Raw genomic sequence first — 17,199 nt, 5'->3', positions numbered from 1 at the left:
TTCTAGAATTTCTGTTTGAACTATTCACTTAATATTGCCAAGCAAGCCATTCTGAGTCATTTCTTTAAAATCTATAGCAACACTGGAGAAACTTTACATGTGCATCAGTGAGGAAGGGATCCTATCTTATCTGTGAATAGTAGCTCATGGAAAGTAATTTCCCTTTAGCAGTATTCAATTCTCCCCCCCACAAAAACTAAATTACTGTCGTAGAAATTCCCAATGTCTTACAGAGTCAGACACCTGGCGAGGCAGCTGACAGCCCACACCATGTGACATTACGTATTTGAACCTCTAAAACAGCGTGTGGAGCCCCAACCACGATTTGAGATCAGTGTGACTAGTAGTCAATGTTCAGCAAGACTAAAGCTAACTTTGAAAAAGGCAGCTGAAATTTTCAGCAACACTGGGGTATCTTCCTATCATCTTCCCTATTCTGAATTTTTTGAAGACCACCTACAGCTCAGACTAGTCCCAAAGGGCTTGCAAAAGCCCCACATGTCCTGCTCATACCAGGATTAGCTCTCACCCTACTTGCAGGCTTAGTATTTAGCATACTATAACTCTGCTTTTTAGCCATTTCTTCCCACTGGGTCCCCTTAAAAGCTAAGAAATTTTCTCCTTGTGAACTTCTTGCTGCAAGGTGGGTTGGGGTTTTTTTTCTGATTAAGTCAAACTATCAACTAGAAAAGAAGATTGAAATCATAGCCAGTGTGGTAGCTCTTGAAGGTAAGAAATGAAGGTACCAAAATGGTATGCAGATTAGGATATGGGCTCCCTTCTTCCAGTGCTCTCTTCTCAAAACATAAATGTAAGGGGAGGGTGAAAGGGAAGATATAATCCAAAATTTCTTTGAGAGAAAATATTGTATAGAAAATAGTTACAGATTTTTCATTTACAACTTCTGCTTCTGCAGTGACAGATGCAGCTTTGCAGATGTTACTAGCTTTGGTTATAGGAAGCTCATCTTCCTTGTTTCCCTCTAAATGAGAAACCAAATGGAAATGCTGACATTCCAGATTCTTGATCTCTCTGAATCTAACTTAATCCTAACACAAACCACACAGCTTCTTGCTAAAATAGACTTGTTAACATGTGGTTCAAAACTTGTTGCTTGGACTTGATGCCTTCTGTAGACAGGTAGGTTTGGCTCAAGGCACTGAGAACCTTCAACCAGGTCCTGATTTTCTCAAAACCCAACCCTTTCAAGGCCAGGCTGGATGAGGCTTTGAGCAACGTGGTCTAGTGGAAGGTGTCCCTGCCCATGGCAGGGAGGGTTGGAACTGGATGATCTTTAAGGTCCCTCCCAACCCAAACCATTCTGCGATTCTATAACATTTTGGCAGCAGTTTCAAGGCAATCTGTAAATAGTATTCTTATTGCTAAACCACAGCAATAAATAGTCAAATTCATCAGTACTATTTGTTTTAAGAATAATGATCAAAGGACAGACTCAGTGTTGCTGTGTTTCACAGTAGGTTTTTCTCTCAGTTTCAGATGACCCATTTACAACGTGTCACTGCATACTGTAGTTCAGCGAGTGTTCTTGACATATCTTTCACACAAAGTCTCCAAACACCTCAGAAACATTAATAAATTAAGCTGCAAGAGCAATAATAATTCCACCTTCACATTCACAGAACCTAAGTCTCAAAGTCTTCCTGAGTATCTGTGGCAGATCGAAAAATTAAATTCAACCTTCCAATCACTTTGAATTATACTTTGCTACTAGATCATGCAATCACAAAGTCTAATTCAGGTTGGAAAAGACCTCATGAGGCCAACTCATCCATCTGCCTCCTCAAAGCAGAGCTAACTACAGCCCTACACCAGGTTGATCAGGGCTTCATGCAGCCGAGGCTTGAATCCCTCCATGGAGGGAGGATGTACCACCACCCTAGACAACCCCTTCCAGTGTTTGACAACCTGCATGGGGAAGACTTTTCTCCCTTATCTCCAGTCAGCATTTCATGCAGCTTGTGGTCATTGCTCTTGCCCTGTTGTCGGGTTCCTTTGAGAAGAGCCTAGGTCTGCTCTGCACCCAGCTCTCCTCATACAGCAAAGCCTTCACTGAGGCCCCTTCAGGATGAACAAAAAGCCTTCACCAAGGCCTCTTTTCCAGGATGAACAAAAAAAACCCCCCTCCTGCACCATGACCACTTTGGTGGCCCTTCCTGGTCTCCCTGCCATTGGTCAGTCTCTCTCTTGTCCCAGGGCCCAGAGCTGGGCACAGCTCTCTGTCTTCCCAAGGGAGACCCCAAAAGCCAAGAGGAGGGGAGGCACCCTTCCCAGGACCTGCTAGCTGCACCCGTGCCAGCACAGGCCTGGAGGCAGTTGGATGCCTTTGCTGCAGGAGTGCACCGCTGACCCTGTTCAGTTTCTTGAAAAACAGCACCCAGGGCCTTTTTGGCAGAGCTGCTTCGGTGCAGTCATCCCTCAGCCTGTACTAGCGCATGGGGTTATCCCAGCCCAACGCTGGAAATTAGTTTTTTACTTCTGTTGGACCTTTCTATCAAGCTGTTCCTCCAACTGTAAAGCAGCTGTGCCCTCCAGCACGTCAACAGCACCCCGGTTTGGTTTCATCATGAACCTGGTGAGAGTGCACTCCATCCCATCAACCAGGTTGCTAATGAAGTTAAATGATATTTGGCCCCAGCAGAGGCAAGGGCAAAATAGCTCACAGCGTGGGCCACCTGATTCCTGCCAAACTGCCACCCTTATCATCTATCCATTCAGTCCATTTCTTCTCAGCCTGACAACCAGGGTCTTATGAGAGATTCTGTCAAAAGCCTTGCTGAAGTCAAGGTAGACAACATCTGGCCAGCTCTCTCACTCTAAGACAGTAATATATTCACAGAACGTGATCAGGTTTGTCTGGAATGATTTGTAAAATATCTTCCATGAGAAACAGCACTAGCGCTTTCCTGGAGACTAGTGTTAGGTTGATGGGTCCGTAGTTCCTCACTCTTAACCTTTTTGGTCATGCCTGTAACGTTTGCCCAATTTTTGCTTCTAGGACACAGCCTGAGAGGCCTGGGAACTGGCTCTGACAGTTAACCCTGAGGCTTCATGGAGCAGTGGGTCCACACTTGCCCTGGTCTTCCTCCTCAGTTTTGCTGCTGATGCACTTGTAGTAACCATTCTTGCCCTGTTCATCCCTCAGCAATTTTGATTCCAGCCAAGGTTTGACCTTCCTCATTCTGTCCTTATGTGCCTGGACAACACACCTGTGCTGCTCTTTGGTCACTTGTCACCACTTCTACCTCCTGTCTGCATCCTTTTTGCATTTAAGCTCAGTCAGGGGCTCATCTGTCATCTCAAGTTCCTATTACAGATTTTCCCCTTAATTTCTTTGAAATCATATACCCAGTGGCATAACTCCCCTTCACTTCAACAGAGCTAGAATTTTACCACCATTTAGAAATTACTACTATCAGCTCTGTCATCCTGATCATAAAATTTTGTTTTGCTGCCAACCTCTATTGTGAATAGATGCTTCTGCTATAAATGATTTGGTTTATATAATTAAGCTGCCCCTAAAAATACTACAGTTTAATACACAATCGTGTCTTGTGTCATCTTACAGCAGCAGCCTCCCAAATACGACCTAAACAATACTAATTCATGGTGACAGCAGATGTAATGTTAGTCTTCCACGTAGAATTTTAGCAAGTGGAAAATGTTTTCCAGTTGTCTTCAACTGTACACATGGACATTCAGCAACGCTATTCCAACTTTTCAGAAATAAAACAGATACATGCAAACTCTGTAAACCTTTTTCTTTCTGACACACCTGTAAAGACCTGAAGGTTAAATAGAGCACTATCGAAGACAGTCCTTCTGGGAAGCAGTAACTCCCAAGAAACAAAAAGACTAGAATTTCATCCACATTTTTGAGATGTCATGGGAAAATTTTCAAGCCTATTTTCTTAACTTTCTGAACAACAGATTTATACTCAAACCCTAAACAGTGTTTGCAGTAGTTTTAGGCACTGTAAAACAGACAGGAAAACTGACAAATATAAAAGTAATGCAAGAATGATGTAAAAATGATGGCAAACTTATGTTCCTGTTCAGAAATATCTTTCACTGGGCAACACTTAGAACATTTTCTCATATACATTAACATGTGAAACGTTTTAAAATGGCTCTTTTCATATATTTAAAAAAACGTGCTTGCAGGCAAAACGGAATGCATGTTAGATCGTTCCCTCTTCTTTCACAATTAAACATCAACAAAAACTCGGCACTGGTACTTAACACATCTGTATCTCTTTCCCACGCTGCTCTCCATCCCTGCCTTCTTGCAGCTCCTTCAATCCAAACTGCCCTCCAAACCCTGGTGCACTCCATTTCTAACTTCTCCTTCCGTCAGAAACACCCCTAACAGCACTTCTTCCAAAAAGTTCAGTACATAAGTATTTCTCAACACCTGAAGGCTCAAACCCACTGTTTTGCTCACAACCTGCAGATGCTTTCGTTTCAACAACAAAACCTCACCTGGTGACTCTGAACTAACCCTTTCCTACTTCACTTCCCATAGCCCATTTCCTCCTCTCCTGTAAGAAATACTCAGCAATAATAACAGTATCTCCCGCCCTTCTGTGACGAGAGCTTACGTCCAGCGCTATTCCTTCAAAACTCCCTCCCTACTTACACGGGTTCTTTTTCAGTTCTGGGCAAGCAAATATTCCCAAATCCTTCACAAGGCCTATCACCGTCACATTACTTTGTATATCCTAAGGTTTATCTTCGTCTCTCTGGCTGACACTTCCTTGGGGCAAAGGCAGTGTTTTACCACATGTTCTCTTTAGTGCAGATTGCATCACACAGACAACTTTTAATTACCTTTCTGTTCAGAGCCACACCATCCTCGCAGTCCAGCACCGCGCAATCTACGTTCAGTGATGGGATTTTTCGTATCTTCTTTTCATCATCCGCAGGTACATAAAGCACAGCTCGCCTGGGAACATACTTGTGAGATGATGCAAAGCGATAACTAAGCTTAGGAACACCAGCTGGCAGAGAAGAATCCGCCCTGTAAAGGATATTGTTGAAATTAGGCTCTTGGCTACGATGCTGTAAAGTATACTTGACTATATTTTAAAAGGGAAACATTCCTACCTAAATAGTGGCTGGTTTGGGGTTTTTTTGGGTTTTTTTCCCCTTAGGAAGGGCCAAGGTAGGGAGATAACAGTATTACAGTTAATTGCAGTATAAAACTCCAAACCCACTATGTTCAACAGAAGTTGCAAACTTAAAACAGTCAGAACTGAAGAACTGCCAGGGCTGAGGTTACCCGCGCAGCTTTAATTGCGCTGCCTGTTCCGTGTGCTATGGCAAGCATTAAATACAGAAGGGGGGTTTCCTGTCACAGGACTCCTGCACAGGCTGGAGTCCGTGCAGATCGGGACTGCTCTAGGGAGGAGGCCACTCTCTGCCACATTTGCCCAGGAGCTGGGCAGCACGGTGCAAACGAAGCCGGGCTGCTGGTTAAAACAAACACGGGTTTGCGATGTTGATTTTGCAACCTTAGCGTTACATCAACAAACGCATTTGCATACAGATTTTAAATAAGCAAAACGGACGGAGGGGGGGAAAACCAAGGAAAACGGGAACAAAACTCCCACGTCCCCCATGTGGAACCTCACTAATCCCAGCATGTCCCTTCAGAAGCCTTCAGACCCACAGCACAGAGCTCACAAACACACCAGCATCATCTGCCAGTTTTCGGCTGCGGTGGCTTTCACAATTCATAAATGCTCTGTGCACCACGCATCAGGGCAGGTGTAAGCCTGTGGTGCCACATGGCTTGTGTGGGTGGCACCTGTACGGCCCGCAGGCTTCGGGTTTGTGGTGGTCTCCACCCCGTGTCAGTATGCCTGGTGAGGGAGCAGCTAACCCACCCCGGGCGCGAGCTGGGTTGGTGCACTTGGAAGCAGTGGGGCTGCCGGGGGAGGCTGCCCTCGAATGCAGTAGGGAGCTTGCTTTGCTCCATAATTACAAGCACAGAAAAATAAATTGCAGAGGGTGCCACTGTGTTTCATGGCCTTCCAAAAAAAAAAAAAAAAAATCACCCTTGCCTGCTCCTGTTCCTCCCCATTTCACACTGTACCCCCAGGCCTATTCTGCTACACCAAAAATGAGGACAAAATAATACAATTTGCCTTCATACTCAGAGCACAAGTCACTTATGCCACAAAATAATCCTACCACATAACACCATTATGCATTATCATGTATATTATTCAGCACTTTGAATAATGCAAAGCTTTTCTAGCACCACGCTGAACATGTCATTATCGCATCATGTCAGGGACCTATGCATTTTCCTGTGCCCCTCTTAATAATGCTTCCCAAGTTGCTACACTTGGATGAGACATGACTACACGCACACGTGGGTTTTCTTCAAAGCGAAGAAGACTAACCCTCTCAAACGCTCGGAAACTAGTTCAGTTGATCTAAATCGGAGCCAACACGATGTGTCACTGACAGACCACTACGAGACTGGTCTTTCCAAGATAAGCGCGTTGAAGAACCGTCATCTCCCCTAGAGTTATGGCCCTAAAAGGTGAATATAGGTCTTGGGTTAAAAATACAAAGAAAGCTTTTATTACAATGTATCTCAGTAAACTAAGTTGAAAAGGACAATTATTCCACTATTCCCCCTGCCAGGGGTCTGCATGTCCTGAGTGCACCCACTTCACGAGCCCACAAATACCCGTTGCCAATCTCTTCTTTGCAGTAAGCCTGGTAAGGTTTGGCTGTTAAACAGAAACGATGCATTATTTTATTACAAGTGCCAGTGCTATTCTTACTGATAAGTCTTCATCTCTAACTGCAACAGCTTCAAGACTGAGGTGGTGGAGGTCCTGCCAACACCTGGAGACACGCAACTGAGACCCACTGTGTGTCTCCTAAATACTCTCCTTGCCCCTCTCCCACAAACCACTTCATGGCCCCTGCCTCGTGCTGAAGTGGGGATGGTAACACAACTTGTTGCAACTCAAGTGGCTGCCAGTTAAATCCACTTAATCCCATTTTCTTGCAGTAGTACACTTTGAGAGAGCAAGGAGGAGGTGGAAGAGTGGTTTATCTCCAATGGAAAGAGGAGGGTCTTTTTTCCAGTGTGACACAGAGGTCAGTAAAGAAGACTGCAGTCCTTCACTAAACATATATGAGAGGACAAAAGTGATTAGTTTCTATTCTCTTTCTCTGATGGCTTCAACCCTGTAGTTCCGAAGCACAATGGAGTCAAAGAGCTCAGCCCATTAATAGTTAACTTCAGCCTAGAGCCAAGCCGCCCCTCAAGCACCCTTAATAACTGTCTCTCACCCATCCTCCAACCCACCAGAAACCCCATAGATGCAGCTAACACCATAATCTCAGAGCATGCTGAGATGAGATGTATCTCCCGTCACACATTTCCCAGGATTTCTTCTGGGCTGCCATCGAACCACGGGCTGTTTGACCAGCCCTTTTCCCTCTCAGTGCTGCCAGCCCCACGAAGGCAGCTCTGCTCTACATACCATGCACAACAGCATGTAGGGTTGCATAGGTAAAACCATTGTTACCCGCAGACCAGATTTAGTCTTGCGTCACCACTGAGGTCTGTCACCGCTTGTTTAGATGGGGGAGCAATATAGCTTCCCCAACAGACTGCCTGCCTCTGAAGAAGTAGCATATTTAATCCATTAAAATACCATCACCTAATTAGCCTTGATGTGTGAAATACTGTCACCTGGTGACAACTGGTACCTTCAGCTGACCAACTTTGTAGCTATGTGGGCCCAAAACACAGATTTCTTAGGACACAGATTATTATAAAAAATATACTGTCAAATTATTAGTCTTACGGAACATTTTAGCAAGTTGAAGGAGTAATAACATTTTCAGGAGGCCAGAAAAAATAAATGTCCAGCAGGAACTGGCGTCAGTGGACCAACACAGCATCCTTCTCCTTTCAAAACAAAGAGCTCTAGAAAGGCACATGTGAAACCAAAGTGTTCGACAAATACACTTAGGTGTGACTCCAATAAATGTTTGCATCTGCTATTATTTTGACATATATTCTTTAAAAAATCATCTGTTCTCACTGTGCATTTTCCTTGCATTGTCATATTTTATGTTCTATAATAAAATGAAATATAGAGGGAAAAAAGGATGTATTAAGAAATCTACTTGCCTACAGACCTTTTTAAAACTGACAGTGGCAAGGCCTAGGGTGCTAGGAATATGAACAGTTAGCTACTCTAGTAGGAAACACTATCCTGATTATCTTGACTTCTTCTGTTATTTTGATAGAATAAAGCCACCCCCAGCAGTTACTTTTTTTAGGACAAAAAAAACCCACACAGCACTGCAATCTCGACTGTATTGTTAAACCCCATGCCATAAAGAGGAAGAAAATCTTACATATGTTTCCTGACTGCAAGTATTTTAATGATTCAAACTAGTCTTGACTGTGCTTTAAACTAAACACATGGGCATAAGCCAAGTGAATTTGCTAAGACAATGTTTCTTCCTTTAAGCACTGTAAGTTAAAACAAGGACATGAATTTGCTAAGGCAATGTTTCTTCCTTTAAGCACTGTAAGTTAAAAAAAGGACTAGGCTATTGGGTAATGCTCATTAGATTGTTTTACAGCAGCGTGTTTTCATTCGGAGCATCTAGCAGCACGCTGACTGCTCTCGGGTCTTGGAAACGAAACCAAATTTCTTCAGCAAATGTAACACTCTACCCAAGTCTGTAGACAAATATGTAAAAGTAGCTGGCAAGTTAAAGTTCTTCGTGATCCTCTGAGAACCGTTTCATCCAACAGCAAATAGTTCATCCTCAGGAAGGGGAAAACAAAACCTTTTTGATTACTGAGACACTGCGCTTTGCAATGGCAGCCATACAGTGCGACTGCAACCAGTGAAATTACCCCAAATTATACACATTTCCCTGCTATAAACTGCATTTTCACATGCCAGCATTGCCCATACCAGGCATATACTTAACTGCACACACCTGTGCGGTCTCATCAGAGCCAACAATGTACAGCTCGCCAAGTAAAGCACTCCCACAAGTGATTTTCAGGATCAGCACTTTAACCCGCACCTCTGCTCCCTGTTAGATCAAATCATCCCTGGAAGAGACGCTACACTGTCATCTGCCTAACGCATGGAAAAAGATCCATCGCTCAATAGGCCAAATCTCCCCTTCTACGGTCTTTGGCACAGTGCTGGCGAGCGCTTCCGAAGAACACGTTTAAGCATTTGAATCAAACCGTTTAAAAAGCTGGATGACTTCCACAGTGTGTATTTCTGAGCTGTACCCACGTAGCTGCACGCTACCCGCAATCCTGGCTATCTGCGGTGGCGTGGCAGAAGGACAGAAGTGACCCAGGATTTAACACCCCACTGAATGCAACCCAGCTCCATTTCTCCTATGTGTGCAAAAAAGACCCAACCCCACCACCCAGAGTAAATGTAATGGTTTTCTTAGGTGGAATTTACCAGGGAGTAGCTCCCAGCCACGCACAGATAATCCGCCAAAGACAAAGGAAACTTCTTCGAAATGACAAAGCCCTGCAATTTGCATGGTAATTCTTTCTAATTAAGAAAAGAAGATGCAAGTTGTTTGTTATAAACATCAGCAGGCCCTGTGCAAATACGAAGGGCTCGCAGCAGCCGGGCTGAGTGTCGAATCAAAGCAACTCGCCGGAGAGTTTTATTGGTACAGCTGCGGCGCATGCATTTTATCACACATGCTAATAATCCCGGTTATGGCACTAACATTTTAATCATTTGTTCTGTGGGCTTGTTTCTCAAACAATTAGCACTAATGAATGGCCAAAATACCTCGGATCATATATGTCTAATTGCAGTCAAGATCAGTTATTGTCCGCATGTACATTTCAATTCACCTCTGGGGATAATGTTTGTTAATTGTATTTCTTTATATAGCAAGTGAAAAAAGGCTGTTCACTCAAAAAGGGACTAAGTGTTCTCTTCTTTCCCTTTGTTCCCACAAGAAGCTAAAGTCACTTCAAGAGGCACTTAATCCCATCATCCATGGTTACAATTGCCTTACAGCATCAATCAAAAAGAATCTGAAGTAAAATGATGCAGCTATATTGTGTAATTAAAAGCAATTCAGGTAGTTATTGCTTGGGGCATTTTCCAGGTCCAAATACTTAAAATGGCACTGCGGGGATGCTAAATACTGTAGTGTTTTAAATTTGGTCAACTACAATATCTCGGAGAGAAAGGGGAGGAATATGCAAAAAAAAAAAAAAAATCTCCTAGTGTGTATTGTAAAGCGAAAGAAAAGAGGAGGAACAGCTAACGTTTGAAGTGACAAAATCTACAAGTCTCCATATAAAAGGGAAATAAAAATATCAAGGAGAGAGAGAAAAGGGGAGGAAAAAGAAAAGGACGGCACTTTTCAAGGAAAAGAAATCCCCCCCCCCCAACTGTTAAAAAGTTAACATGTGAAAAAATGCTCAGGGTCCCTCGCCTGGAAAACAAAAGCTCGTGTCACAAGCTTTACCATCAGAATACAGGTCCCCGAAATCTTAGCTCCTTCCTAGTGGAAAAAAATCCGAGGTAAACTGAGCCGTTGTTCTTTGGGGTGGGGGGAAAAAAAAAAAAAGGACTTGGGTTAAAACAGAAAAGCTATGATACTTCTGAATAAAGCCAGAACTTCCCCAAGGTACTTTACCTAACAACTGCCACTAACCCTGATCCAATTATGCAAAAATTAAAACTGGGGGGAGTTATCAACATATCAAACACTCTGCTTTACATTTTGATTTCTCCCTTTGTTCCAGACCCACTATGGTCATTTCCCTGACCTTCCAAAAACTAATTAAGAACCACCCCCTCCCACCCCACCCCTCAACCTAACCCCTCACCAGGGCAGGCAGAAGCCACCAGCTCTGCGCTTTGAGATCTCTTGACGAGCAGATTTCCTTCCCCAGCCCCAAGCGCCCTGGAAGAGGCTTTGTCTGATTTTAAACTCCCCCAACAAGGCCCGTACGATCTCGCACCAATGTAACGTGGAAAATAATTCCCTCAAAGCTAACGGGAGTCATACAGGTAAAAAATCGGCCCCGTCCCTTGAGGTTGAAGAAGGTGAATGAAGAAACCCCAACGCTTTCACGGCATCCTTAGGGAGTCAAGCAGTCCGCACCCAGCCGCGGGGACCCAGCGCCGTGGGCTCACAAAAACTCGTCGAATTAAGAAATTTAACCCCCGTAACAACCAGCTTTGGATATCAAAAGGGACAGATTGGAAGGGGGTCGCTCCCGGAGATGCCTGCTGGAAAAACTGTAGCGGGGAGAAATGAAAAGGGGGCTTCCAAGTGACCTTTCGCAAGCGCTTGCTCCAGCTGATCAGGACACATCGCATTATGGCCAAAAAAGAGAGGGAGGGGAACCAAATGGGGAGGGAGAGCCCCGCTGCTAAACAAAATCACAACGCAGAGTAGTGTGAGCGGAAGAAAAGCAGGTCAGGGTTTAAATGGAAACTGAGGACCGAATCCAAAGTTGCTGGCAAGTCCTTTTAGGAAAAGAAAAATACGTATCTTTGGCTGCTACTTCTAATTTTTTCCTATCTCCAGTAAATCGACATAAGTCATAAAACTGGACACCAGAGCCTATCTGAGGAAAAGATCAAATACAAACCAGGAACGTACTGACAAAGGCGTAAAATCATGGACCCCTAAGCCATAAAATGATAAAAGGCTATCACAGGTTAAATAGTTAACCAAACTTTCTCCTCCCACGAGCACTAAATGTAAAAAAGAAAAAAAAGACCTTTTATTTACCCCACCATGTTCTTTCAACTACATTTGACCCTGTTGTTTTGGTTCACTCTGAGCTCCACCATGCTTTGAATTGCTTTGACTGAAAATCAGGTTTTTTTTTTTTTTTCTTCTCAGTTCAAAATAGCCAAGTTAGACAGCAAGGATTAAAATAAAAAAAGGTCCACTGGCTTCCCATATTACTAACATCTCCTATTTTCAGGGCAGCGGAGAGAGTCCATTTGTGAGGAAGAGGAGAGTGCCACCGTTCTTTGGTTTAATAAGGGCGTTTTTAAAGAGATTTAAATAATGGCTCGGGGTGACAAGGGCTGCTGCTTCCTACTAATGGCAACAGGCTGCTTCTCTCGGGCAGTCTGTGTGTGTGTGTGTGTTTGCTATCATCCAAGGTTAATTGGTGTCCTGTCTTGGGGAGCTTTAACTTACTGACATACAGTCGAGGGTTCGCCCCCTTCCTTACAGCGTGGATAACTCCGCATAACTCGTATTGCCCATAAAGTACTGCCGAGCTGAGCTGTGCCTCGATTTACATTTACCGTTAGCAAAGTCCCTGGCTCCTTGGGGTGCTTACTGCCGCTCGGTCAGACCCACATCACCGCGGGGCAGTGGAAAAGCACTCTGTGTGCCTGCGACACATTTGTTTTGCACCTTAAACCAAAGGAAGGTGTAGTTAAGGTAACAATTCCTTTCCCTGTTTTCCGAAATACAAAGATACATAAACATCAAATACAAAGAGTTTTGAAGCTTGCATTTCTGTAAGTAAATCTTAGGTGCTTTCATGTATTTAACTTACATTGTTTTTACGTTGCACTTTTTAAATGCACAATACTGTAAATAGATTTTGTAAAATTTTGTTTAGCTACACATTTTCCAAGCAGAAGCTCTTGCATTACATATTTTTTACAGAATTCCAGATAGCAGCTGCAATAGAAACTTACTACACATTTTAAATAACAAAAACCATCCCACAATGAAGATTCAATGCCATATGGAGAGGTTTAGAAAGGACTACACATAAAACTAGCCTTTTTTAATGATGTGAGCTGAGAAGCAAGAAGAGATTACTTAGGATGTGTGACATCAACGTGGGATTTGGTTTATCACTGTTGTGTACAAACCCATATGCACCAAGTGTGCTCAGGGCTGTGTGACACAAAGGAAAAATCGTGGCTTTTGGGGTCAAGCACCTTCCAGTTCAGGAGGAGGATCAGCCACGTATCACCAACAAGCTGTACTGGAGCATCCCATGCCAAACTCTTGGAATTGTATATATAAAACCCACAAATCCACAATGGTCACACTTTTATAGAGTCAGACCCATGCTGGTGGCCTCTGCAGAAAAGCTGAACTTTGGGGAGATTCTTTATGTCACTGCAAAGCCACTCCTGTCTCTTCCAATTCTCTCCTCTCACTCACCATCAGGCACTCCCCTTCCTACTAATTCTGCCCCAACACTTTTACACGCACCAACGCTGCACCCACCCGCGTCTCTGTGTACACATACACAACAATCGATTACAATGTTTGGACAGAATTTCCTGTCTCATTGAACACGCTTTTCCCTTCTTTCCTTCCCCACTCCCCTCTCTTTCCTCTGCACCAGTGCCCACACCAGGATGCAAGGAGCATCCCCATCACTGAGCTCTTGCTGTGTGCGTTGGCTAAATGCTGCAAGGTCAAGATCGAGAGCAGGATTTGAAAATTCAGTGCTAATTACTGTGATTACAGCCCGAGTCCCTAACAGCCAAAGCCTCCTGAGCGGTTTCAGAGCAGGCTGCTAACAAGTTATTTGTAAAATAAGAAACAGGCACTTGATAAAGTCAGAATCCATAAAGTGCCATTCCTGCCTGTTAAATGACCTTGCTGTAACACAGAGCCACTATGTTCACCAGAGCCTATGCAGGTTGAGCATCCATATTGGCACAGCGTGAGAGGAAAGGAAAACAGTGCAGTCCTTAAAATCAGTTCTGATTTACATCTGAGGTAGAATAAAATCACACTAGAGATGTGCCTGAGAAGGTTTAGCAGAAGGAAATTAATCGAGTGTCGACACACTGGCGTTGCAGAAGTCATAAGAAAGAACAAATTTGGGTCTTTCAGAATCTCTGATTTTTTACGACAAACTGTCTTCTTTGTAATTTCGGTTGTGGTGGGGATATTTTACAAACTGAGGTTCCCTTCATACTTTTCAGAATTTTTCACTAAATAGCCCATATTTTATCTTGATTTGCAATTTGTGGCAGTCTATACTTAGCCAAAGCACAAACAGCTTGACAATTCCTGTACTTAGAAATGTATGTAAATTATGCTACTAAATAAAGCACAGACATTTTTACTACTTTGGAAAAACAAAACAATATTGCAGCCTTCTCTGCACTCGGAGACTGCTCCTGTAAACCCACTCAAGCATGTGCTTAGCCCAGAGAAATCAAAAGGACTAGTCAAACACTTAAAATTAACCATGTGCTTAAGGGCCTGCAGGACTGGGGATTAATTTTGGATTATGAAACTGTTCCATTTCCATGTGTTCTTAGGCTATACGTGGGCCAACCTGCTCTTTTCAGATTTTGGCACAGAGACTTGTGCAAAATCGAGACCTAGATGCATGCAGATGCAATCCAGCTGGTGAATTTTGAATATTGAATCTTTTAATCAATATAAAGGACGCTCGATCTCAGTTGGGGGAAAAAAACCCCGCATGATATTTTCAGAATAAGATGAAAAGCAAAAACATGATTCATGTTTAGCCAAGCATTATTTTGTAGAAGAATTATTTTTAGAAGAATTATTTTGTATTAAACTGAACTTACTCAGAATGGTTCCTGTGCCAAATGACCGAGCAGTGAAGAACAATTCAGGAAGCAATTAGTAAATACGAAACCACCAAAGAACAGAACTATAAAACTAAAATGCACTGCAATTACATCAAAAAAGTAAAATGTTGTAATTACATCAGAGCTGATGCAATATGACAGAAGAAAGAATGAATGCACAATGCTATTAGTTCAACAGCAAGTGTAGCTACGCTAATTGAAAACCAACTGCTCTCTGCTTCTGAATACCAGCCTGGTGGAAATGTTAAAATATTTCCTAAACGGACAATAAAGAAGAATACTTGCAAATCACGCAATGCTCCAGGCAACACTTAACTTTAGGAATGTCTACAGGCAGAAATACTACCCTGCAGTATGGCTCAGGATGCCACAAACAAGCATCTGTGTTTATTTTTAACTAGTCAGATTTATAAGAGCAATGAAATCCCTACATAAGCATTTTATATTGACCTGATATGGACTTACTGTTTTAACCAGCTTTTTAACTAACTCCACAAGTTAATAAAGGCAACTACATGAATCCTTACTGCCTATACATTAAGATAAGAAAAACATTCATTAAGCAATATCCAGATTGTTTTAATTACAGGAATATCACTCTTATTTGTAGTATAATGTTCGCTAAGTACAGTATAACATTTTCTTAAAATGCCCCAGAGGCAGTTAAACTCTTGATTAGCTATAAAAAAAAGAAAAATCTCCCTTAACTTCAATCACAGGAGTTAATGCCTACTGCAATGAAATTCTAGTACTTTTAATCATCCAAAAATGTCATATGTAAATCTTATTAACCATGAAAACATTATATAAGATCAAATGAATTTTCTGTGCCGCTATCACTGCGCAACGTTAGCAAAATGTAAGAATCTTTGTGTAACAATTGTGATAGTAACAATAATAAGCCCATCCCGATTTCCTTTGAGAATGAAATCAGCTGAAAACCACATCTTAATTAATTTCAAAAGATAGCAGGGAATGCCTCAAAATTCTATATTTTCATGCCTTTAACTACGACCCTATTCAATTATCCAAAGTTAAAACATGCAAAACCAGTAGCAGTGGTGAGATTAAACAACTTTATGAAGACTGCAGAACATTCTTGACCTGCAGTAAATAAACACATGGCAAAGCTTTATTATCCAATAATAAAATTCCCTCTTTCTTCTGCCTTTTTCAGTACATTACAAGAATTAACATTATTACTGCTTTTGTACAGATGGCAATGAAACACCTACATTGTCTTTGGTATTTATCCTGCATCTCTCCATTCCATTAAAAAAAAAATCCATTTTTTGTTTACTAACAACACCAAGAATTAAAAAAAACCATAAACAATGTAATGCATTAAAAATTGCAACATTTTTAAAGGGCAGAATGAAATACTTTTTCCTGCTTCTTGCCTCCTTTTTTTTTTTTTAATTATTTTCAAATTTTTCCTTGCAAGAGTCAAAGCTAGAAATTGGCTTTAAAAGTAAAAAAGATTAAAGGTGAGATTTTAGGAAGTTGGGCTTAAAGGAAATACCAAATATTGGGAAACTAATGATAAAAAGGTGACAGTTGTCCATTCATTTTAATCTTTCACATAGGCAGCTGAAGGATATTTTTATTGCACGGAAGGAGGCATACCAATCCCTAAATCAGCAGCGGCCCTCCAAAATCATCTCCTTGCTACGGCCAGTAAACTAAAAATGGCAATTTTAGCGCCCAGCAGCCTTTTCGGGCTCACCACCCCTCTAGCTACTGAGCTCCCCTTAGTGAGTGATAAGGCTTTGCACAGCACTACCCTGAAAGGGACAACCCCTCCACCCTACTGAGCTGGTAGATTGGGTATCACTATGCCCATGGGTCCCTATGTGGGGTGTTTGGTCAAAGTTCTGGGTGCACCCTTCGAGGGAGGATTCAGCCATAACACTCCTCCTGACTGAGGCAGTTCATTAAGCGCCTTGAGGAGGTAAGCACGCTTGGAGGAGATGAACCCCACCCTGGGGTGTCCATGGTGGGGAACTAATCTGGAGGGACACATCACAGCCCATCCTATTGAGGATAGGATTTGTGTAGGCAAGCTCAAAGACTATAAAGGTCGTCTTTTTAAAGATGTATAATGCAAACCAACTTCTGGCTTTGTGGCTGGTACTGTTGTGAAGGTTTTGGCTTTCGTGACAATGGTACATCCTTCGATGTCTATAGCCTGTTAGGGTTAGGGATCCACCTTTCTAGAGGAGGCAATGGAATCTTTTGCAGCAGGCTGGCCAGCTTGGTGATTCGGGCTTTAAACTGGAGGACTCAGGAGGCAGAGTCGCGCAATTGCACCCAACTGGGCAATACGCCAGGGCAACTGGAGCAGTGACAAATGTTCCTTAGCTGCCTCCCAAGACCAACCACCTCAAGTGGATGTGCACCAATGCACGGAGCCTGGGGAACAAACAGGAGGAACTGGAGCTTCATGCTCCATCAGAAAGTTATGATATCATAGGAATAACTAAAACATGGTGGGACAACTCACATGACTGGAAGATTATGATGGACGGCTACGGGCTGTTCTGTAAAGACGGGCAGG

The 17,199-nt window shown here is 42.8% G+C and overlaps 1 protein-coding gene across 1 annotated transcript in view; it reads right to left on the bottom strand.

Annotated features, from left to right (window-relative positions):
* The window catches only part of CLYBL (citrate lyase beta like), an 81,780-nt gene extending 76,748 nt beyond the window's left edge, over window positions 1-5,032 (bottom strand). Inside the window, exon 1 of the mRNA XM_010161879.1 lies at window positions 4,849-5,032. The gene's annotated coding sequence lies outside the window, so the exon portion shown is untranslated. The remainder of the gene's footprint in view (window positions 1-4,848) is intronic.
* Between the last annotated feature and the right edge of the window lie 12,167 nt (window positions 5,033-17,199).

This window comes from Eurypyga helias, unplaced genomic scaffold, assembly GCF_000690775.1.
Source record: "Eurypyga helias isolate BGI_N326 unplaced genomic scaffold, ASM69077v1 scaffold5132, whole genome shotgun sequence".
NCBI classification, from domain to species: domain Eukaryota; kingdom Metazoa; phylum Chordata; class Aves; order Eurypygiformes; family Eurypygidae; genus Eurypyga; species Eurypyga helias.
Note: the sequence above shows the minus strand (reverse complement) of the source record. Positions and strands in the feature narration are given on the sequence as shown.